Source organism: Eubalaena glacialis, chromosome 11, assembly GCF_028564815.1.
Source record: "Eubalaena glacialis isolate mEubGla1 chromosome 11, mEubGla1.1.hap2.+ XY, whole genome shotgun sequence".
NCBI lineage: Eukaryota > Metazoa > Chordata > Mammalia > Artiodactyla > Balaenidae > Eubalaena > Eubalaena glacialis.
This window is the reverse complement of record NC_083726.1, coordinates 41,183,132-41,209,000: the sequence shown is the minus strand read 5'-3', so window position 1 is coordinate 41,209,000 and position 25,869 is coordinate 41,183,132. Positions and strand designations below refer to the sequence as shown.

Below are 25,869 nucleotides of genomic sequence, written 5' to 3'. Positions count from 1 at the left end.
GCACCCCTGTGGCTGCGCTCTCCTCCGTGGCTCCGAAGCTTACCCACTCCGCCACCCGCAGTCTCCGCCCGCGAAGGGGCTTCCTAGTGCGTGGAAACCTCTCCTCCTTCACGGCTCCCTCCCACTGGTGCAGGTCCCATCCCTATTCTTTTCTCTCTGTTTTTCTTTTTTCTTTTGCCCTACCCAGGTACGTGGCATGTTTCTTGCCTTTTGGGAGGTCTGAGGTCTTCTGCCAGCGTTCAGTAGGTGTTCTGTAGGAGCTGTTTCACATGTATTTCTGATGTATTTGTGGGGAGGAAGGTGACCTCTGCGTCTTACTCTTCCGCCATCTTGAAGCTCCTCCCCCCCATCTATTTTTTGAATGACCCATGAAGAAGGAATTTTTTTTACGTTTTTAAATGGTTGAAAAAAAATCAAGAGAAGAATATTTCATGGCACATGAAAATTATATAAAATTCAAATTTCAGTGTTCATAAGTAAAGTTTTATTGGAACACAACCATGCCCATTCATTTGCTGTTGTCAGTGCCTGCTTTCCTTCTGTAATGGCAGAGTTGAGTAATTGAAACAGAGACCATATGGCCACAAAACCTAAAATATTTACTATCTGGGCCTTCACAAGTAAAGTTTGCCAACTCCTGCTCTATAGTAGCATTGTCCGGTAGAAACATAACATGAGCCACATTTGTAGTTTTAAATTTTCTGATAGCCACATTAAAAAAAAGTAAAAAAAACAAAAAAGACCTAGGTGAAATTAATTTCAAACATATATTTTATTGAGCCTAATATATCCCAATGATTATTTCAATATGTAATCCATCTTAAAAATTATTAATAAGATATTTTGCATTCCTTTCTTGTACTGAGTCTTCAAAGTCCATTGTGCAGTTTACATTTACAGCACACCTCCATTCAAACATGCCACATTTCAAGTGCTAATAGGCACATGTGGCTAGTGGCTACCATATTAGCCAGTGAAGTTTTAGAGGATGTAGCTAAAAGTTGAGTAATTTATCTTAATTGTAAGTATGGATATAAAGTTATTATAATATTAAAATTCAATAATATCCATGATAAGAATATGGCAGAAGGAAATTATACCTCATAGCTTATAGCACCCCCATTCTCATGTATCAAGGAGGCAAAACATCATGGACACATGGGAAGTAACATCATAAAAGCTAAGTGTCCAAACTTCTTGGTCTTCAAGTTTGCATTACAGAGAAATTTTTTTCTAATTTTCTGGAGAGAGCAGCAAAACCTTGACGGGATAGAATTTATTTGCCAGGGGAAAAAAGATGGATTTAGTCTGTGGATTTGATTTTTTTTTTGAATGCTCTATAGAAATGAATTAAAGGAAAAAAATGAGAGATACAGAGAAACTTCATCTAAAAAGTGCAATTGTAGCTTATTGCGCAGGGTAATCCATTTTAAACAGACCACTGAGGTGACCACCCACTATTAAAAATAACTTGTTTGAATTAGACTCCTTGAAAATAGGACACTGAGGACATTTTTAATATGGGCCACCCTTTCCAATGAGAACTATTTTTACAACCTCATATAAGGCAGTATGGCTGGCTCTCAAAGTCTGGAATTTCTTTCGTATTTAGCATGCAGAATAGCACCTGACAGCCTTCCAAGTTACTAAAGGAAGGCCTCTCTCTTAGTCCTTGCCTTCACTTACCATCTGTTCTTTTTCAAAACCCCAGTGCCTCAGCTGTGCTGTGGAAATTGACAAAGTTAATGACTTCTAGCTTTGGCTCCTATTTCTGAGCACTAGGTAGCTCCAGTCATCTTCCACTCTCTCAATTTCCCCATCGGTTAAATGGGGATAATGATGATCAAATGATGTGCACAATGTAAGCAGGGGTTAGAAGTGTTCTATTTTGTCTGTCTGCTTAGATGGAAAGAACATGGTGTTGTTTTAGTGCTGTAGAAAAACCAGAAAATGCCCTTTGCTATTTAGCAACTCGTATGCTTCTCCTGGTTTAAAAGATCCAACTTTCCTTAATTAAGTTTGGCAACAAATGGGCATCTCCTTCAGGTAGAACCTGCTTCATAACAAAAATAAAAGGATTTGACAAGGCATTGGGAGAGTTCCCAGTTCAGTGCAGGGCATAGAGGATAATTCAATGAAAGGGATATAAGGTCTGAGAAGGCAACGGATGACTCCTAATTTTAGGAAGCAACAAAGCATGTTTGCAGCAGACAAAAGTGAGCCTCAAACAAGAGGATTCTCCTGAGGAAAAGGCACTCACACCTGAAGGAGGTTCTAAGTTTTAGTGTTTGTTTGATGTGGCCCTATCCTGTGCTGACAAAACGCATTTTTGTGTGTGTGTTATTCCTTGTAATTCTTCGCTCTTTATGGCCCTGAGCCCTGTAATGATGCATCATTTCTACAGAGGGCAGGGTGTGCCTTATGATGGATGAGAGCGCCCACAGTGAGGGAGATTCATCATCTATTACAGTTGAGTTAATTGAAGTGACTCTGCCTGTGGCCAGTTGCCTGAAAGTACCCTTTAAAAAAGAATCTGGATATGACCTGACATGCACTTTATTTCTGGAATGTGGCTGACCCTGCCGCAAGAACCTTAGGTAAAAACCACTAACCAAGTGGTCAACTAAAATGAGAAGCAAAACTATGAGAAGATGACCTGTGACAATTTGGACGTTTGACTCCCTTTAGGAAAAGAGTAAAATATGAGTCCTAAGAGTGCCCATTACTACTAACCAGGCTGGAGAGCAGCTGAATATGTCATCAAGAGCCCCATTTGGAAATATCTGAGTTTTATGGCATTATCAATGAGTTTGTCTTCATAGGTCTGAATTATTAGATAATAACAAAGGATATCCCTCAAAGTGTTCTACTTTAGTATGTAAGATGTAAACTTATCTCTTCAACAAAACTTAACAATATTGTAAGCCTAGAAAAAAAGCCTCTAGTTGAACGTTGCATTACTCTATAGCTAGGAAGCCTGGAGAAGTTCATTAGCCTGATCTGGGCCTTTCTTTCCTAAACTTTTATGTGAATGTACATTGAACCTAAAGAGTTCCAAGGCTGCATGGTCCAGTATGGGAGCCACGAGTCATGTGTGGCTATTGAGCTCTTGAAATGTAGTTTTTGCAACTGAAACTAACTTTCAAATTTAATTTTAATTCATTTAAATTCAAATTTCAAACAAATGCAGTATAAATTTAATATTGATTACTTACTGAAATGAAATTCGTTCAAATACCATATTAAAATTCATTTCTCTTGCGGGGGGGAAGGGATAAATTAGGAGCTTGGGATGAACATATACACACTACTATATATAAAATAGATAACCAACAAGGACCTACTGTATAGCACAGGGAACTCTACTCAGTATTCTGTAATAACCTATATGGGTAAAGAATCTGAAAAAGAATGAACATATGTATATGTATAACTGAATCACTTTGCTGTACACCGAAACTAATACAACATTGTAAATCATCTCTACTCCAATAAAAATTTTAAAAAAAACCATACACACACACACATAAATATCTGGAAGAACACACACACACACACACACACACACACACAATTTATTTCTCTTGTTTCTTTTTACTTTTTCTTCAACATGGCTATTAGAAAATTTAGAATTGCATATGTGGCTCTCATTATATTTCTTGTGGACAGTGCTATTCTAGAGAAATAAGATCCGTTCAAAATCCTACTTCTACGGACATTTATAAGAATGGCTATAAATGCTCAGTAGAAATATTAATGAGTTATATTTGTTCTCATTTCTATAAATATATATTTTTTTCTTTTTCCCATTTTAAACATTAAAGCAGTTTTCATAAGAGGGAACATATATTCTAGATAAACAGGGATAAAAATATCACGTTCCTTATGACTATAAGCTCTTCATAGTTACTCTTTATCAGTGTCTCCTCTGCAACTCCGGTAGAGCCATTTATTTTAGATTTAACTTTCCTCTTTTTAAGAACATGCTTCAGACACAACTTTCAAAGATTAAAGACTCCCTTTAAGAAAGTTACTAAATATAATAGTTCTCTCTAAGTTGAAGAACAAAAGTGATAAATGTTTGCCAACTTTGTGTCATTTGAGGAGAATACATTTTCTAGATTTTGAAAGAATTGAGATATTTGCTTTTTCTTCATCAGCGGGGGGATCTTGGTGTTGCTAGATCTTTAAGAGCAGTGTCTCAACCTTTCCTGCACAGTCCCTGACATTTAAAGGCCAGGGCAATCAAGCCTGTCTCAGAGGTGAAAACTGCCAGTTCAAGGTTTCATCTGCCAGCTTCTCCTAGATGCCATATCCGTGGCTAGGGATTTAAGATCAGCAGGTCATAATTCCTGGAAAGACAGCACAAAAGAAAATGCACTTAGATGGTTCCATGTGGGCTGTATATTTCCTGAACAACTAAGATTGATACCTAGGCTGCCATTGGGCATGCTTGCAAATGGCTATACTTATCAATTCAGATATTATTGAAAATAATATTGCCATATGAAAATACTTTCTTGGCTACATAGTAGTTTGCCTTAGGAAAACATCTTTATTGCAGACATCTTATATTTGATCATCCAAATGGGAAGCTTGTCTCCTGTAGTTCAGAATAACACACTACATTTTTGAGGGTTGAGATGACTTATTTTCTTTGGTATTTTTTCCATGTTTACAAAAACTGGGACTTTAAGTTTTTGTGGCTGCCCTGAACACTGTCTAATCAGCATCCTTCAAATTTCTCTGTTTTGTTTTTTATCTGGTCTTTGAGTGAGAGAAGTCTGGCTTCTTTTCTGCATACATTTCTTACTTCTAATCATTGTAATTTCAACTAATTTCCTGAAGATCAAGAAATTTCCTTTACCCTAACTGCTTTTGAAGAGCTTCTGAAGGCTTATCACTCAACAGTGAAACAGCATTGTTATAAGTGACTGCTTATATTCATGAATATTTCACTTTTCTGGAAGGACAAAAGGTAGAAATGGTTCACTGAACTGAGAGTGTTTTCAAACTCCTTTTTCTCCCCTTTCTTAGAATGATAATCACTAAAAATATCTTTTTCTAGGACAAGATCTTTGTGTTTTCCTGGCGTTATGACTCTCCTCCATTTGCTGTCCTGGCTGGTGACTTGTGGCTGAGGTACGTGAGCACAGACTATCTCTTCAAGGGGAAATCATTTCTCACAGGCAAGTCAGAATGACAGACCTTGCAAATAAAGATATTGTTTTGGTACGGATGTGAAAGCAAAGCATATCCATAGTCACACTTTAGTTGCCCAGTGTAGCAGGGCATCTACCACTGTCTTCTTGAAGACTAATCATCTGCTATATAAAGATAGAATGTGAAGATTACGGGTGGCCCAGACCATCTTTTTAAACATAGCATGCAATTAAGGCCTCCACAGTGCAGCACAATTAGAGAAAATATCTCGATATTTTTATTTTCTTAATCTGGTCCAGTTTGCTCTTTTGTTGCCTGGCATTTTATAAAACCTATTGAGCTGGGAATATCCATCCATATTTTAGTGTGAAAGAAGATTTCTCTAATTGTAAATCGTTCTCAGAAAGTAGATTCTGAAGTTCTTTGTAATATTTTTAAGAGGAAAGGTGATAAAATAAAACATGTTAATTCCCTTCCGAGGCTACCAAGCAGCTTATTGGTATGGCTGTTATCTCTCCTTTCCCTCTCTTCCTCTCTCCCTCTCCCTTGCCCCTCCCTTCCTCTCTGTTTTTCAGGATTTCTGATGCTAGTATCATTTCTTGTCCTCTCGAATGATTGGGCATATGAAAGGGTTTAAAATTTTAACACCATTAATGCCATGGCACCTAGCACCTCCGTTTAGTTTGGATATGATCTATCAGACATGTTATGTGGCAGAAAATAGAACAAATAATTCTTATAAGTCACAATAAAAGATCATTAGCAACTACCAGAAATGAAGGGAATACTGAGATGTTTACACTGTAAAATCACTTCTTAGTACCAGCATTTCAAGGACAAAATGAGAAGTGAAGTGGGAAACTTGGGCTTTGGACCAAAGAACATTTCCCTATGTTTGATTTTTCTCGTTGGACCAGGGAGCAGTGCTTTTTTGTTGTTGTTAGAAAAAAAAAAAATGTATGTGCTTCTTACAGAAATGGGAATAATTATATGTGGCTTCACCAATTATGTTCTTCACTCTTGCTTCTCTGTATGAAAACATTCTAAAAGATGAAAGCTCACATTATTGCAAAGTCATGGATTAAACTTGGGTATGATAATTTTATTTCATAGAGTTGGATCAAATCAGGTTATCAAAGGGAATTTTTAAAGCAAAACTATTTCTATGTCCTGTTACCACAGAACCAATGATTTGTTCATCTTAAATTAATTCCTTATGATAATTGATCCTATTGAATAAAATTGTTTTGAGGTTCTGATATGTGAATAATGGTGAGTCACTCTGTCAAAAACAAATCATCACCTATTTTCAAGGCGTATTGAAGAAGGTATATCAGACAGAATAGTCTAGGTAATTCTGTGGCAACAACAACTATAAAATTTTAGTGGTTTACTAGGAAAAAAAAAGATTTATTTCTTTTTCATGCTACATGTCCATTTCAAGGCAGCTATGGTTTTACTTCAGACATTATCTTTATTCTAGGGTCCATGATCAAGTTGCCATTTTCTGGAACACAGCCAATTGATTGAGTTGACAAAAGCAATAAAGAAAATGCAAACCATGCACTCACTGTTCAGAAGTGCTACCTGTCACCCCACTCACATTTCATTGGTCCAAACAAGTCACATGGTAAAATTTGTTAAATAGATGTAGCATCCTCCCACAAAGATAAGCTGTGAAAGGAGGCACCACATACGTGTGAACATAATAAAATCTACATAGAGACTATATATCTTGCTGAGATAGGGAGATAAGAACTAAAACAAGAGTTAATGCATTTATAGTTTTCCAAACCAATTTCTTTCACTATTTTTCACCTTAAATACATAATTGCCTCAGCTACACATACCAAAAGGAAATCACCATGTTTATGTTTTGAAAACCTAAGTCAGAATAAAAGAGTAAGTTATATCTAAATGCTTAGAGTAAGGGAAAACGCAAGTTGAAGTGTGAAGGGAGGGACAGAATCTGATTGTCCCTCCATTAGGATTAAAATTAGGATCAAGTTGTTATTGGCCAATTTACCAAATAAAATCTTGGTACATTTCTGTTCCAGATCAACTAAAAACTAGGTACAACTATTTATTATAACAGAATTTTACTATAGTCCAATATATTTCGAGGTTAAAATAGATTGTTTATTTAATAACATTTATTTTGAAGATAAATACATAGGGAGACAATTTCACAGGAGTTTCTGATACTTTGCCATAAATATTGGGTATAATAATTGTGAAAGGGGCTGTGAAGAATTTACACACTTTTATAGACATTTCTTAATCAGCCACCAGTGTGTTTTTACCCAGCTATGCCCAACGTTGGGAAATTTTGGAGAAATTTATTCACATTTGGAGGAACGTCTTCTCATACTTCTCTGTTTCCTTATCTGGAAATCACTTCATGTAATTTGGCATTAATATTCTAGTCCCAAGTAATCTCTATGACTGCTCTCTGGGAAAACGCTCTTTCCAGTTCTGTATTCATAAGTTTTCCTCGTTTCCTTATCTTCATGGGATTGCGCATAATGTTAAAGTTGATCAATTTAGCTCCAATAATATGTTTTTTTTACTACTTGGTGGAGTAGGGAGCTTTGTTGTATTTCAAAAATTCAACACTAACAGTGGCTGCTATTTTATAATACTTGGTAAATGTTAGTGTTTGTAAATACTGGACTTGAAGGTAAGTCAATCCTTAGGTACATGGAAAGAGCTACTGATTGGGGAGAATCTCAGAGGTCCTGAGAATTTGAATCAGAGCCAAAAGATATTGAGGGGCACATGGGAATTGAGAAGCTGAGTCACTGTGACTTCATTTTTTTGCTGTGATGTTTGTGTTCCTCTTTATCTTACTATATATTTATGGAGCATAGCTAGCATGTTTGGTGATTTATAACAACATATATGAAACATGAATCTGTACTCTCAAGAGCTCAGAAACTGAAAATGAATAAATAAGCAAATAAAAAGAATGGCAGGCCTGCAAATAAACAATGTAGTATGAGGAAAAGTGTGCCTCTTTTTATTTACATTTAATTTTTCAAATCTCTATTAAATCATCCCTGTGCAAAATATACATTGTCATGCTCTCTTTCTGGCTTATCTTAACTGCAGTGTTGTGGAAAGGACAGATAACTATTTCCTTTCTCCACAGTGTTCAAGGTTATCAAAGCAGGGCTTTGTCTTATTATCCTCAATTTTAGATTTAGAAGTTGACTCTCATTAGACGGTTGTTTCCTACTTTGCATGAAATAAAACTATGATTTTTAAGCCGTGACTGTTTCACAACATTTAATCTGCAATGGCTAATTTGTCTTTAATATAATGGGTGAACATTTTGTGATCTTAAATGTTTTGGTTTAGATTATGTTATTTTATTTATTTATAAACATAAAATCAGATGAGATATCACAGTTGAGGCTTAGGTTTGTTTATTTATTTATTTATTTTAGAATAAATTTATTTATTTTGTTTATTTTTGGCTGGTTGTGTTGGGTCTTCGTTGCTGTGCGCGGGCTTTCTCTAGTTGCGGCGAGCGGAGGCTACTCTTCGTTGCAATGCACGGGCTTCTCATTGCAGTGGCTTCTCTTGTTGCAGAGCACAGGCTCTAGGTTCGCAGGCTTCAGTAGTTGTGGCACATGGGCTCAGCAGTTGTGGCTTGCGGGCTCTAGAGCGCAGTCTCAGTAGTTGTGGCACACGGGCTTAGTTGCTTTCCGGCATGTGAGATCTTCCTGGACCGGGGCTCGAACCCATGTCCCCTGCATTGACAGGCGGATTCTTAACCACTGTGCCACCAGGGAAACCTGAGGCTTAGGTTTAAATAATCAAAACAGACTATGTTAAGAGGGAGACTTCACAGCTGAGGATGAGGTGTGGATTTCGGGTTATAAAGCCCAACAAATATTGTGAATATGACTCTAAGTATACAAGAGAGACTTAGAATTTTTATCTCATGGATATTACTATTTTGCTTATCTGTTTGAAACCAAAATTTAATATCAAATTCAGGAAATTAAAGTAAATATCACTGAGTAAGCATGTGAAGCATAATGTGGTATGGACACTGTATAATTTTTTTTTGAAGTACAGAGTATTTATAATATTATATTAGTTCAGGTGTGCAACATAGTGTTTTACATATTTTTATAGATAATACTTCATTTAAAGTTATAAAATATTGGCTATATTCCCTGTGCTGTACAATATATCCTTGTAGTTTATTTACTTTGTACATAGTAATTTATACCTCTCAATCCCCTTCCCCTGTCTTGCTCCTCCCCACTCCCCTCTCCTCATTGGTAACTACTAGTATCTGTGAGTCTGTTTCTGTTTTGTTATATTCATTCATTTGTTTTAGTTTTTAGATTCCACAGATAGTATTTATCTTTCTCTGTCTGACTTATTTCACTATGCATAGCACACTCCAGGTCCATCTATGTTGTTGCAGATAGTAAAATTTCATCTTTTTATAGCTGAGTAATAATCTATTGTGTATATATATATACCATACTTCTTTATTTTTTTGGCTGCACCACACAGCATGTGGGATCTTAGCCCCTGACCAGGGATCGAACCTGTGCCCCCTGCACTGGAAACGCAGAGTTCCAACCCCTGGACCACCAGGGAAGTCTCACCATGCTTCTTTATCCATTCATCTGTTGAAGGATGCTTAGGTTGCTTCCATATCTTGGCTATTGCAAAGAATGCTGCTATGAGCATTGGGGTGCATGTATCTTTTCGAATTAGTGTTTTAATTTTCTTCAGATAAATACCCAGGAGTAGAATTGCTGGATCATAGAGTAATTTTAGGTGTTTTTTTTGAGGAAACTCCATACTCTTTTCTGCAGTGGCTGCACCCACTTACATTCTCACCAACAGTATACAAGGGATCCCCTTCCTCCACATCCTTCCCGACATTTGTTATTTGTGGTCTTTTTGATGATAGCCATTCTGACAGATGTGAGTTTAGATATTCCATTATAGTTTTGATTTGCATTTCTCTGATGATTAGCAACTTTGAGCATCTTTTCATGTACCTGTGCGTCATCTGTATGTCTTCTTTGGAAAAATGTATATTCAGTTTTTCTGTCCATTTTTTAATTGGGTTGTTTGTTTTTTGATATTGAGTTGTATGAGCTGTATATATATTTTGGATATTAACCCCTTATCAGTCATATCCTTTGCAAATATTTTCTCCCATTCAGTAGGTTACATTTTCATTTTGTCCATAGTTTCCTTTGCTGTGCAAAAGTTTTAAGTTTAAATAGGTCCTATTTGTTTATTTTTGCTTTTGTTTCCTTTGCCTTGGGAGACAGATCTAAGAAAATATTGCTACAGTTTATGTCAAAGAATGTTCTTCCTATATTTTCTTCTAGGAGTTTTATGGTTTCCAGGAGTACATTTAGGTCTTTAATAAATTTTTATTAAAAAAATAAATATTCAAGTATTTATTATGGGTTTAGTTTTGGGCTCTCTATTCTGTTACATTGATCTGTGTGTCTCTTTTTGTACCAATACCATGCTGTTCTGATTACTGTAGCTTTGCAGTATGGTCTGCAGAATGGGAGGGATATACCTCCAGCCTGTTTTTTTTTCTCAGGGTTGTTTTGGGAATTTGAGGTCTTTTGAGGTTCCATGTAAATTTTAGGATTATTTGTTCTAGTTCTGTGAAAAATGTCATGGTTATTTTGATAAGGATTGCATTAAATCTGTAGGTTCCTTTGGGTAGTATGTCCATTTTAAAAATATGAATTCTTCCAGTCCATGAACATGGAATATCTTTCCATTCCTTTGCATCATCTTTAATTTACTTTATCAGTGTCTTATAGTTTTCAGAGTATAGGCCTTTCAACTCCTTGGTTAAGTTTATTCCTAGGTATTTTATTCTTTTTGATGTGATTTTAAATGGGATTATTTTCTTGCTTTTTCTTTCTGATGGTTCATTATTAGTGCATAGAAAATCAACACATTTTTGCATATTAATCTTGTATCCTGCAACTTTACTGAATTCATTTCTTAGTTCTAATAGTTTTTTTGATGGTGACTTTAGAGTTTTCTATATATAGTATGTCATCTGCAAATAGTGACAGTTTTACTTCTTCCTTTCTAATGTGGATGCTTTTATTTCTTTTTTTTTGGTCTGATTGCTGTGGCTAGGTTGTCCATTACTGTGTTACATAGAAGTTGTGAGAGTGGGCATCCTTGTCTTGTTCCTGGTTTTAAGAGGAAAAGCTTGCAGCTTTTCACCATTGAGTGTGATGTTGGCTGTGGTTTTGTCATAAATGGCCTTTATTATGTTGAGATATGCTCCCTGTATACCAACTTTGATGAGAGTTTTTATTATGAATGGATGTTGCATTTTGTTGAATGCTTTTTCTGTATCTTTTGAGATGATCATGTGATTTTTATCCTTTGTTTAGTTAATGTGGTGTATCATGTTGATTGATTTGTGGATATTTAACCATCCTTGCATCCCTGGAATAAATCCCACTTGATCATGGTTTATGATCCTTTTTATATATTGTTGAATTTGGTTTGCTAATATTTTGTTGAGGATTTTTATATCTATATTCATCAGAGATATTGGCCTATAATTTTCTTTTTTTGTAGTGTCTTTGTCAGGTTTTGGTAGCATGGTAATCATGGCCTCAGAATAAATTTGGGAGTCTATCCTCCTCATCAGATTTTTGGAATAGTTTGAGAAGGATAGGTATTAGCTCTTTTTTACATGTTTGGTAGAATTCCCCCTTTGAAGCTGTCCTATCTTGGACTTCTGATTGCTGGGAGATTTTTGATTACTAATTCAATATCACTGCTAGTGATCAGTCTGTTCAGATTGTCTATTTCTTCCTGATTCAGTGTTGGAAGATTCTATGTTTCTAGAAATTTATCCATTTGTACTAGGTTGTGCAATTTGGTGGCATAGAACTGTTCTTAGTATTCTATTATGATTTTTTTGTATCTCTGTGAGATTGGTTGTATTTTCTCCTCTTTCATTTCTTCTTTTGTTTATTTGGGTTCTCTCTCTTTTTTTCTTGGTGAGCCTAGGTTAAAGCCTGACCCTCAGGGCTTAAAGCCCGACCCTCAGGGCTTCCGCTTCAGCATGCTGAGACGTGACGCCACTGCTGATAGGGCTGTGGCAGCCACTGAGCACAGGAGAAGCCCCAGGTCACACCTGGCTCTGACTCTAGCCACTCCATCTGCAGTCTCCCCTCCCACCAAGGTGATACCTGCCAGCACACCTATCTGCAGAAACTGACAGAAATATTTTGATTCAGGAAAATATAGCAAAGATTTGACTTTATGCAGATTCAAATGCTTTCTACCCCATAGAAATGTCCAGATGTGCAAATACAGGCATTTACTTCTATATTGCTAATAAAGTGTATATACATTTTCTTGATGAATGTGCTAAAATAATGCAATCACTTCATGAAAAATAAAAGAGAAAAAAATTTTCCCAGAGATAAAATTTTAAAAATCTGAAAAAATTAAGTTTTTAATCAAGGAAAAGAAATTAACATGAGTTGACGACTGCCGAGAACTGTTGACTGTTCCCTTGTATTCGGAATAATGGAATTTCATACTCTAGAAAAAAACTGAATTCACATTTGTCTTGTTGTTTTATAAACATAATTTATATGGTCTGTTTTTTCTGATATCTGAATTTCAGACAAGTGCAAATATTTCTCCATATAACTGAAAAGGTATTGTACTTTTACAACCATATATATGGACCAGTAAGTAGCATTTAAGCCAAGATACAGTATTTCTCTTCTGCTTACGTAAGATTTTTATTCTGAAGCTTAAGCACTGTTCCATGGGCTAATGTGTTATATGAGAATGGGAAGTTGCTGTTTTACATTGAGAATCACTTCGGTAATGAGCCTTGCTATTATTAGCTAGAAAACACCTCCCAGAAGGCTCCGCTCAAGCATTACCTCTTCATTGCACTACTCCAGGCCTCTCAGTCATTGTTTCTTGATCTGTGTCTGTGTCTTCCTAGCATTTTATATATGTCTTTATTATATAACTTAACTGTTTATTATGTGTCTTTCTCTTTCATGATACTGGTAGCTCTTATTTTTAACACTTTCCTTTTTAAAATGATTTGTTTGCTTCCCAAATTTAATGCTATGAAGACAGGTTCTTTAAAATGTTTAACGAATCAAATAGTGAATACTGTTTCTATCATTTAGAAATGATAGAAGGAGGGTAATTATTATCCCCATTTTAAAGAAGAAGAATCTGAGAGATTTTTATGAGTTTATTGGAGGTGTGGTTTATCCAGGTTCATACGGTGAGTAAGTATAGATTTGGGACTCAGATTTACATATTTTGTCCCTAAGGCCTTGTCCTCTAAATAGGAGAAACATGAGAATTGATACAAATGTTGATATTTGAATTGGAAGATGTGGGTAAAGGTAAAACAAGAGAGCTTTAGCTAAAACATTAAGACAAATAGAGCAAAAGCTAATGAAACATTCAAGGGACTGAAATGATTGTGGGGTGGTGTGGATTAAGATCAAGCTATTGTTTTTATTTTATAAAAGGAACATTTCAAAATTTGGGATGAAATTATTACATTGTTCAGTTAATCATTTAATGTACATACCCCCTTCATAATTCTGTAATAAGAAAAAATAATGACCTTTTTCAATAACTTACTTCCTTAACATTCTCTGATATCTTCTCATTTTGAAATGTTACTGGATCATAGAATTAGAAGAAAATGCATTCCTACACTGGGTGATAGCTTTGGATAGTGCAAGAGTTTCTAACAGGCAACGAAAATGAGAGTTAGTGAAGACCCTGAAAGTGTAAGAAAAATTTTATACATGTATATGTTTGCATACACATTTTTCTGGGAAGAAGTTTATAGATTTGATGAAATTTTCAAAGTTGTTCATGACCATGTAGAGGAAAGAGCTTTGGAATAAGAATTGCTTGAATCCCATTTACAGACTCCTGTATATAAATTGCTTACCTTATGGGGCTGATGGGGAAATTTAATGATATAGCATAAAAACTGGTTTTGGAAGGTATAAAAATGCATGCAATATATAGTAGTTCTTATCCTCATTCATTGCTTGAGGAATAAAATCCAAAGTTTCGGCTTGGCGTTCAAGAACATGGATGAATTTTATCAAGCTGCCTTTTCTGTCTTCTTTTTCCCGTACTCTGTTCTCTAGTCAGACTGTATTATTCACTCTCACAGGATACCCACATTCTCACTCCTCTGGGTTCTTGCTAATGTTATTCACTCTGTCCAAATCCCTACCTGCCAATTCATCTCATCTAAATTTTGCACAAATGTCAAGGCCCATTTCAACAGCTACTACCCCAATTAAACCTTTGCTAATTTCTCCAGGAAGAACTTTTAAAAAAAGCTCCTCTCAATTCATAGCACTTTGTAACCTCTAATGATTTTTAATATATTTTGTTTAACAAAAAGGGTATGTGTGTATCCTATAATTTCTCTCTTAGCCTACATGCTCCTTGAATCAAAGACCACATTTTCCTCAACTTTATATGTGCCTAAAGCTCAGAATAAGAACTTACAATAAGTTCTCTGGCATGAATGATACAGAAATTTAAATTCAAGAAATAAAATATTTCCCTTTCTTTCAGAAGAAAATCCAATGGACCTTGCGTAGCACCTATGTCAGTGCCTGAGCCTACACTTGCACAGTGTCTTAAAATAATTTAAATTTGTGGTTTTTTTTTTAAAGAAAGACATTATGGTATGTTTTATAAAGGTAGTTAACCTTGGCTTCAAAGTAATGAAACTTCCACTAATGTCAACAATAGAACCTATAATGTTTTCCTCTTTTTTACTTTTGGCCATTAAAGTGATTCTTTTGTGAAATTACTTTTGTTTCAGAACTGGCTGTCCAGACTGCCTAATCAGATTACCACCCACTCGCTTCCTCACAAAGTACAGCTCCCTGATCTGCTCTGATTTCCAACTCTCTTTGTTTTTCAGTAGCTGAATATTTCAAAAGAAAATGTTCCAGGGAACACTACTGTAGAATATTAGAAGAAATATCTTGCCAGTGGGAAGTCGTTGCTCTTCTACCCCCTCATAATTCCACAGAGAAAGAATGAAAGTTCAAGAATTTTTTTCCCAGTAAAACAGGGGTCTGTAAAAGTATACCCTGTTAATAATCAGTGTTAACAGTGTGTATTGGTTGATGATTTGATACTCTATAGATGCAACAACTTAGATGTTGACCTTTCACTTCTATAAAGGTCTTCACTCTGTGTAGCTGGAAACTCAACTTTAAGTACATCCCTACTTTCCAGAGGTCAACATTTGGCAAAGAAGCACCAATCACAGTTCTTAATTACCTTTCGTGTAGTTTTTTCTCCTTTCACCTAAAATGTTTCTTGAAGGGGAGAGAGAGATAGAAAGAGAGAGAGAGCCCAAACTGTGTTGGGGATAGCACTCAATGAACTTAGGTAGAATAAATTTCTTGCCTGTGATGAAACCAATCAATCTCAGGAACATTGAGAAACTTACTTATCGATCATAAAGAACATTGCAAGGGAAAAGATATGAGGAGAGATTACAGTTATCACAAAATGGCTCTAGAAATTGGCTTCCCTCTCCCAGTGAGTTGCTGCACATTGTCTTTATCTGTTTATCAAAACACTACAGTTGCAACAACAGATGAAACTACAGGAAACAGAAAACAAACAGATACACACACACACACACACACACACACACACACACACACACACACTACAAGAAAAAATCCCCAACAACCTTTTAGTGGGAAATAAAACATTTTGATGAGAATTCCTACAAATCTTTAGGTTAAAACAAGGTTTGTTTAAAAGCAATGAGATTTTAATAGACCTTGATAAAGCTTGATTTCACCTGCATTAATCAAGTTGCCTCTGCCTGAGAATGTGACGGCTGCACTAAGGTATTTTTAGAACCGTTTTATTACACATTTCATGCCTTTACAGCATGTAGTTGCTAATTTTCTTAATAAGGTCACCTTTCAGTAAATGGCGTGTGTTTTCAAATTCATGTGGGGTACTTGCCTAAAAATTGGGCCAATTTATGTGAGCTGAGGATCCTTATTTTATCCCTTGTGTCTTTCTCATTAGAGTATACCCAAATCTGAAGAAGAAAATGACATTGGCAGCACTAATTCTTATTCATTTCTGTCTTTCTCCTTACAGTCCAATAAAAGAATGAGTCATGTAGGCATTAACTTCTTTCCTAGGTTCTTCATATTTGGAGATCTTCAAAAGCAGGGATAACTTCCCCCTTTCTTTTGTGCTGATACACAGCACAACAGCACAGTTTCTCCATAGAAAAGAGGCTCAATACACCTTGTTGACTGGGGGCTGGAGCCCCATAATCAAGTGGGGAAAGATGAAAGAAATGTTCAGACTTTCTCACCTCAAGGGAGAGGCAGAGTGAGAAAGTAGATCCTGTAACCCTAGCTGATGAGGGGTTAGGCTTACGAAGCAAAGGCTCTCTCATTTGGAGAGCTGGCCAAGTGCATTCCTAGCATTTTAACATCAGCTCTGCCCTAATATATGGACTTGGTTATTTCTCTAAAAAAGCAGGAGGGACTGGTGATCACTTCCTCTGAATGTCTTGGCCCAGGTTTTCCTCCACTTGTAATTTTCATCCCCATGTGAGTCCCTTAATAAAAATCCTAAACCTTTTGCCTCTGAACTGTCAAAAAACACATTTCAAGCTGAAGGGTGTTATGATTTCAAAGATAGTTTCCACTAAAGATAATGAGTGTTCTAGAGTGCTAATTGAAACAGCAGGAGAGAATGGCTACTTTCCAGATATCCCAGGGGAGTCCTATGTGCCAAGGTGATGGTATACATAAGCTAGACTAATGGATTTTGGTTTCTTAAGACACAGACCAATTGCAGAAATTTTAAGAAAACTTTTTTATGCCATGAAAATTTGATCAACACCATTTATAAATTAATATAAAAAATCTTTTTAACACAGATGAAAGGACTCTACCATGTGTTAGTACTTCATTTGTTTAGAATCTGTCTGAGGTATAAATACTCTTATTTTGATGTGCAAGTTTTCTTTGATATTAAATCATTACTTAGTGGATTATTTTGATTTAATTCACATCTTTAATATCTGAGTGATACACAGAAACTATTTTGCTTTTAATTAGTTCATTCATGAATTAAATATTTATTGGAAACCTACAAAGAAGACAAAGTGAGGTGGCAAAGGTGAATTATACATGAATCCTGCTCTCAAGAATTTACAAATCAGTAGAGGGTAAAACACATATATGTAAAACTATAGTGAAAGTAGAAAGTGCTAAATGCCATATAACAATACAAAGTGCTATTAATTTCAATGTTTTTGGTCAAAAATTTAATGAAAACTCATATCTCCATTTTTTTGACTTGTAAATAAAGCTCGCTAGATATAATTGGCTATTTGAAGTTAGAAAGTCTGCAATTCCCTCATCCTAAATATCAATTCTTATTACACAACAATATAGAAAAATTGAAATGAGTCAGTTGTAACCTCATAACAATAAATGTAGCAATAATCATCCTGAGAGTAACTGAGTTCTGCTTAGATAACTGAGGTATTTCTGTATTATATGTCAGGTGTTCTTAAATAGTGAATAATACATTTTGCCATTCGATTTTAAGACATAGATTACAACCCACAAGGCTGAGTGATCTTAGTGTTTTGGGGAACTGAATTAATTGTCATTATAAGAACAAAATTATTAATTTAAAATTATTAGAAATAAAAAAGAACTTACCTGTTATACCACAGATTGCTAGTATTTCCATTGCTTACAAGGAACATGGTCTTTACCAAGGTTAAAAGAAATTGAATTTCCTTCACTAAAGGCAATTAACAAAAGAAATTCAACCCAAATGGAACTGGCACACAGAGGTGACATTATGATTGAATAGGATTTATGGTTAGGGGGCCTGGGTTCAGATCCCAGCTCTGTGGATTGGACAAGCCAACTGACAGACTGAAATCTACAAACCCACTTCACAAGGTTGATAACATTAAACAAAAGGGTGTTGGTAAAAGTACATTACAAACATTAGTTGTTTTGTATTTATCATTGTTTTTTCTCTGAAATTCTTGTATCTTACATTTAATATTTATCTTTATACCTAAATGGAGACTTTTTTTCCACAAACGTAATGCCCTCTGATTACTGCTGTCTTTATAGGAGGAGAAATCACCTGTCCTCCTACAGTTTGGTTTATCTTCATTAATTAATTCCAGAAGAGAGAGTATTTTGGGTTCTTATGTATTTTATTAATTTGTTAGGTATATCATAACAAAGTACCACAGACCGCATAGCTTAAAAACCAGAAATTTTATTTTCTTCCAGTTCCAGAGGCTGGAAATCCAAGTTATATGCTTTCACTATTTTTTTTTTCTTACCAGAAACATTGAAATTTTTATATGGCATTTGTCACTTTATAATTTCACTATGGTTTTGTATGTGCATGTGTTACCCTCTGTTGACTTGTAGATTCCTTGAGATCAAGATTTATGTCTACATATAAATGTAAGTAAAATACTGGAAAGTATTTCTTACTTGAAGATATTCTGTTTTGTTCTATCTTTTAAAGTGGAATTATTGCCCCAAAGCACAATTTCTTTCAATAAGTCAAGAAAAAGAAGGCATCTATTCAAATAGCAAACAAATCAGCAGGCATCTAATGCCAGTCTAGTGCCCTCTGGAGATGCTCTATATTGGCTAGCAGTCTATTTTCTTCTAACCATATGGTTTCGTGCAGATGATTTAGCACGAAAATAGCCTTCTTCAGTGAATAGTGGTGCCGTGTGCAGAAAGCTCGCCCTTCCTTTTTTAACCACTCACAGAGGTGTAACCCCACAGGAAAGGCACCGTCCTCTAGCAGTAGTCAAAAACTGGATGTTATGGATTTGGCAACTCACTGAAATGTCACGGAGAATCATTTTCTAAATAGAAATCTGGCATTCCTCTGTATTAAGGTTCAGAACTTCAGCAATGAAACACAAGCTCTCTCTAGATATGTGGGGTTATTATTTCATTTCAACACTTTTTAGCATTTTAATATTTGATTCTGCTGGTCCATTAAACCAAGGCAAATGATGTAGTTTGCTATTTTTTCTCCTTTTTCTTATCTGTTGTTTGTTTAAAGAATGGAGGCTTGTGGAGGATAAATACTGGAAGTATTTATTCACTGTATTGCCACAGAAAGGATACATATAATGCTATATGGTCCTAAATCTCCTTCTGGTTTTATCGCATATTCCTGTGAGACTGGGAGAAAATGAAATATTTTCAAACCGTAGAATTTATGTTTATAAAATGGAGGCAGGTATAGGAAATTATAGTCAACAGCTAATAAAGAGATTAAATGTTAAAGCCAACGCTAAAAACTAAGTCAACTTAATAGTGGGCTGATTTCTAAATAGCAGGTCAAAGATCCTGATTAATTTGTGTAATAGTACTATTCATTCATCCATTCACCAAATACATCTTGTGAGGCATTATTCTACACTCTTGGGATATACCAATGAATAAAATAAAAACCTTTGCCCTCATAGATTTTATATTTAAATAAGAGGAGATCTGCAACAAAAAATAAATACAAATACATAAATGCTATAGTTACATTAGAATGACAAAAAGCAAAGAGGAGAGCAAGTTAAGGTAAATTGGGCATTAATTGGGCCTTGGGCATTGAGCAAGTTAATGCATTGGACATTTGGACTTGAATTTTAAATGAATGGTCAGATAGGGCCTCAAAGGCAGTCGTAGGCCATACCATTTTAATAATAGAATAAATAATGCCTAAAATGAATCATTTTCTTTTTTTTTTTTAATAATTATGGTTTTTCCATTTCTTTTTGCCAGGGATTTTGTTGTTGTTGTTGTTGTTGTTGCTGTTGTTTAATTAATTAATTTATGGCTGTATTGGGTCTTCGTTTCTGTGCGAGGGCTTTCTCTAGTTGTGGCAAGCGGGGGCCACTCTTCATCGCGGTGGGTGGGCCTCTCACTATCGCGGCCTCTCTTGTTGCGGAGCACAGGCTCCAGACGAGCAGGGTCAGTAGTTGTGGCTCACGCGCGCAGTTACTCCGCGGCATGTGGGATCCTCCCAGACCAGGGCTCGAACCCGTGTCCCTTGCATTGACAGGTAGACTCTCAACCACTGTGCCACCAGGGAAGCCCAAAATCATTTTCTTATTAATTCTTCTTCCTTAAAAATAAAATCAGTTTTCAGAGTCGGGTATGAAAAGTTTAGCAAAACACAGTTAGCATTTAAGATATTTGATTCCATAGCATATTTCTTTGTACATGTGTTTAATAAATGGTGGTGCTTTACTACTGTAGTTTTCCTTTGTCCCTGTCTGAGAAACCTGATTTGAACTAGCTAACTAGTTTCCCATCTCTCTCTCCTAACTTTAAACCTGCCCCTCACAGTTCAGTTCTACATCTTTAGACATGAGAATGTCAGATACTGCAAAAATAAAACAAGACATTTCTTTTTTCTTCCAGGCAACTCTCTGTAGTCTTTGTTCATTTCTGTCTAGATGTCATGTGACATAAAAGGAAAAGAAGGCCAAACTTCAAAATAAAAATTATCAACAGTAATGTGCTATCGAATAATCCCAAGGTGCATATTCTTCCAGGTTAATTTGCTCTTAGCAATGCTGGTGCCACCAATTCAAGTTTTTGTGGCCGGGTCTTAAAAGAAAATCCCTAAGCCTAGGAAATGTTAGCAAAAGGGCAGAATTGTATTTTTAACGAGAGAGGCAAAGCAAGATAAAAAAGCACAAAGGCAGAGAGGGTACTTTGCAAATATATAGTGCTCTATGAAGCTGGCAAAACATTATGAGACATCTAATTTCAGCTGTCAAAGGGGCTCACATTGATTTTTGTGTTCATTGTGTGTACTCTTAGGGTCCTCTAAATGGAGTCTTATTTATTTGGCTCTTCTATAACCTATCTTTCTCAGGGGAAAGTTAATAGTACTTTCTAGTAGGAAAATAGGAGCTTAGTTTAGACTGGAATAGTTGAGAGTCCATTTTGCTTCTGTTTAGATTCAAGAAAATGAAAAGGCTTAGACTTTGTCAAGGTAAAGAAATCAACAGAAATCCAGGAACCCTAAATCACTGCTCTAAATGCACACGTTTTTGTCCTCCTGCTACATGCTTTTGTTAGTATCTGATCCATCTCTTTTCAGCCTCCCCAACCCCTGATTGCACAAAACTACTTCTGAGAATGAAAGGAATATCATGACTCAGTTAAAAATAGTTCTTTTGTAAGAAAGCATTTAAAAGCTGGCCAAAAATTAAACCCAGACCCTGACCAAAAGAATCTGTTTAGAAAATATAATCTGTACTAGGGATGACTCAGCTCTGTTGTCACAAAATATTCCTTTCCTAAAATACCTTGGCACTAGCTTATTAAAACAAACCATTTTACTATCTTACTTTCACAGTATGACTTAGTTATTCTAATGGTACTTATAAATAGAAAATGTAATTGTTTTCCTTTGGGCATTGTATTTTCTTTTGTCATTTTATATTAAGTCTGTTTGTTGCAGACTGCAGGGTTTTGTCTTTAGAGCTCTTGTAATGGGTTTAATGAGTTATTTCAACTTCTGATTTGTGTACAGTGTAATCCCAAATATTACACTTTAGAATCTAATCATGCTTCCACTGGTCTAATTGTCTAAAGATAAGACATGTCAAGTGATATTTTACAGTTTAACTACACCAGGAGGAGAATAATTTTGTAAAGCTCCAAAAAGGATTGCTTTTCTGCAATCAACCAAATCTTCAGATTGGTGGGAGTATGAGTAACCATTGTGTTTACTAAGTCAAAATGTTGAATCTGTGAGTACTGATACATATACATATCTGGAACAGGGCAGTTTGGGAGTTTACATTACATCATTCAGATCCCCAAATGTCTGTTTCACATGCTCTGTAGTATAACCCACTTGAGTGGATTCAGAACAAATTTCATGATGATAGACAATGTAGAGAAATCTCTCAGAATTCCTTCATTGGGTATCCCAGAAATCTTAAAAGGCTGCTAATTTTGGGGAAACATTCCGAATTTCACAGATACAGTAGGACCTGTTTTAAATGCATAACAATTCTAGAATGTCAGAAGAGACATCTGGGGGATGACATGTTGGCCCTTTGAACGCAGCAACTCCTAGGACAAGGGTGATATGCAGAAATCTTGGGAAAGGGAGATAAAATAGATAGTGTGGAAGAAGTAGTAAGTGAAGTCCTGTACTTGATGACTGAAAAAATAAGCCTACTTTTTCCTTAATGAGGCAAACTTCTGCAATCTTTACCTCAAAAACCATACCATACCAGTAGCCAGGCCTAGAAGAGGACAAAGAACTATCAGTAGCATCCAGATGGCTGGACCAATATAAGATATCTTTTTCCTTCCTAGCGTTTAAAACTCTATGTGAAACTTTGTCATGACAATAAGGATGATTTCATTTGTGCTTTGCAGAGACATTTAAGAAAGAAGGTATGGGAACTGATGCACCTACAGTGCATGAGTGCTTTTATATGCATTACCTAATTTCATCCTTAGGTTAACTCCCTGAGCTAAGTACGGTTTCCTTTAGGTTAGAAATGAGGAATATGACGCTCAAGATCATGTAAATTGACCAGTGACAGGCCTAAAAACTGCTGCAGCTAATCATAACCCTGGTTATAAAAGTGTACTCCTTCTACCTCAAAATGCTGTACTGTGCTCAGAACTTGGTTTAGATTAAGTTATTTATGTCACACAGCAAGCTGCGACAAAGATATCATGTCTTATTATTATCCCGTATTATCCTCATTTTATAGAAGAAGAAACAATTAGAGGTTTAAAGGAGTGGTTCCGCAAAATCACTCACCATCAGAATTGCATGAAAAATTTTTAAAAATCTTGACTCGAGGGATCTATGTCTATTCTTTTCTAATCAGTCTTTACCAAAGCCCAGGGATTTTTAATTTTGTACAATTCTTCAGGTGACTCTAACATACCATTAGGGTTCAGAAATACTGATCAGTGGACACTTTTAATAGTTGGAAGAGCGGGGGCTTGAACCCTCATCTGTCTATTTTTTCCTACTATGTGAAGCGGGGACATAGGTTAGATTTACATGTTACTATCAATTTATTGACACTAACTTAACTCTTACAATAATGCTCAGTGGTAAATATTTACCTGCTGGTGCTTAATGGCCACACATACAATTACATGTTGTATTATTTATTGTTGCATAACAATTTTACTGCAAACTTATCAGCTTAAAATAACACACATAGGGCCTTTCTACTTCCAGGAAGATAGAGTAGTTGTATATTTTTTCCTATCCCTTCTGCTAAGTAAAAGTAAAATACCTGGACATTTATATATAAAGCAAACATCAGACTGAAAGGTAGAAGACAGACCAGCTTGGGAACTCAGGTCCTAAAGAATGACATGGTTGTGTATTTTCTGGGTTTCCTTTTGTTTCTGTGTTTGTTTTTTTAAGATGTCATTGTTTATTTCCCAACATGATAGTTTATAATTTAATCATGTTCTCTTTTTAAAAACAGCTTTATGGAGATATAGTTCACTTGCCATACAATAAACCCATTTAAAATGTGCAATTCAGTAGTTTTTAATATACTCACAGATATGTGCAACTATCACCACAGTGAATTTTAGAATACTTTCATTGCTACAAAGAGAAACCCCATATCATCTAGCTATTATCCCCTACTTCCTTATCCCCTGAGCCCTAAGAAACCACTATTTTACTTTCCTTCTCTATAGACTTGCTTATTCTGGATATTTCATATGAATGAAATAATATATGTTTTTTGTGACTGGCTTCTTTCACGTAGCATAATGTTTCATTCATAGTGTGGCATGTATCAGTACTTCACTCTTTTTTTTTTTTTAAATGATTGAAGTGTATTCCCTTGTATAGATACATATGTTTATCCATTCATTTCTTGATTAACATTTAGTTTGTTTACACCTTTGACTAATATGAACAATGCTGCTAGGAAAATTCATGTGCAAGTTTTTGTTGGAACACAATTCTGGTTTCAATTCTTTGGAGTATACACCTAGGAGTGGAATTACTGGTTCATATGGTAATGCTATTTTTGATTTTTTTTGAGGAACTACCAAATGTTTTCCATGTCACCTGCACCACTTTACATTCTAACTAGCAATGTATGACATTTCCACTTCTCCATATCATCACCAACACTTGTTTTTGTCTATTACTGCTACTACTACTACTACTACTACTACTACTACTACTACTACTACTACTGTCCTAGTGGGTGTGAAGTGGTATCTCACTGTGGTTTTGATTTGTATTTCCCTGATGATTAATGATGTTGAGCATTGTTTCATGTGTTTTGTTGGCCATTTGTATATATTTGGAAAACTGTTTATATCCAAGTCCTTTACCCATTTTTAAATTGGGTTGTCTGTATTTTTGTTGTTGAGTTGTAAGAGCTCTTCATGTATTTTGAACACTAGCAATATCTTATGAGACATATAGTTTGGAATCAAACTAGGAATTGATAGGAAAAAATAGGAAAATTCCCAAGTACCTGAAAGTGCATTTCTAAATAATTTATAGATAAAGGAGAACATCTTAAGAGGAATTTTAAAATATACATTGAGCTGAATGAAATGAAAATACTGCATACTAAAATTTGTGGGATACAGCTAAATCAGTGCTGAGAGGGAAATTTGTAGCACTAAATGAATATGTTAGACAAGAGTAAAAGTCTCATCTATAATCTAACCTTCCCCCCAAAGAACCTAGAAAAAGAAGAGCAAAATAAACCCTAAAGTAAGCATAAGGAAAGAAATAGAGATGAGAGCAAAAATCAATAAAATTAATTGAAAACAAAGAAAAAAACAATAGAAAAAAATCTGTTACCCAATTATGCAAAGAACTCTTAAAAATCAACAATAAGAAAACAATCCAATTACACATGAGCCAAAGACCTTAAGAGACAGCTCATCAAGGAGGATATACAGATTGCAAATAAGCTTATGAAAAGATGTCCAACATCATTTGCTACCAGGGAAATACAAATTAAAACAACATTGAGATACCACCACAAACCTATTAGAATGGTCAAAATCCAGAACACTGGCAATACCAAATGCTGGCAAGGATGTGGAACAGCATGAACCCTCGTTCATTGCTGGTAGGAAAGCAAAATTGTACAGACTCTTTGGAAGACAGTTCGGCAGTTTCTCATAAATCTAAACATACTCTTACTCTGTAATCTAGCAATTGTGTTCCTTGGTATGTACCCAAAGGAGCTGAAAATTTAGGACCACACAGAAACCTGCATATGAATGTTTATGGCAACTTTCTTTACAATTGCAAAAACTTGAAAGCAAACAAGATGTCCTTCGGAAGGTGAAAGGATAAATAAATTGTGGTACATCCAGACAGTGGAATATTATTCAGCACTGAAAAGAAATGAGCTATCAAGCCACGATGAGACATGGTGGAAACTTAAAAGCATATTACTAAGTGAAAGAAGCCAATATGCAAAGGTTGGCTTTTCATATACGGTATGATTCCAACTATATGACATCTGGAAAACTATGATGACAGACAGTAAAAAAGATCAGTAATTGCCAAGAGTTGTCGGGGCGCTGGGGAGTTAATAGGTGG

The 25,869-nt window shown here is 35.5% G+C and overlaps 1 protein-coding gene across 6 annotated transcripts in view; it reads left to right on the top strand.

Moving 5' to 3' along the window:
- Positions 1-25,869, top strand: part of SYT1 (synaptotagmin 1) — a 1,216,262-nt gene that overhangs the window by 168,996 nt on the left and 1,021,397 nt on the right. For all 6 annotated transcript variants that reach the window (XM_061204233.1, XM_061204230.1, XM_061204232.1 and 3 more), the window contains exon 2: positions 5,069-5,142. The gene's annotated coding sequence lies outside the window, so the exon portion shown is untranslated. The remainder of the gene's footprint in view (positions 1-5,068; positions 5,143-25,869) is intronic.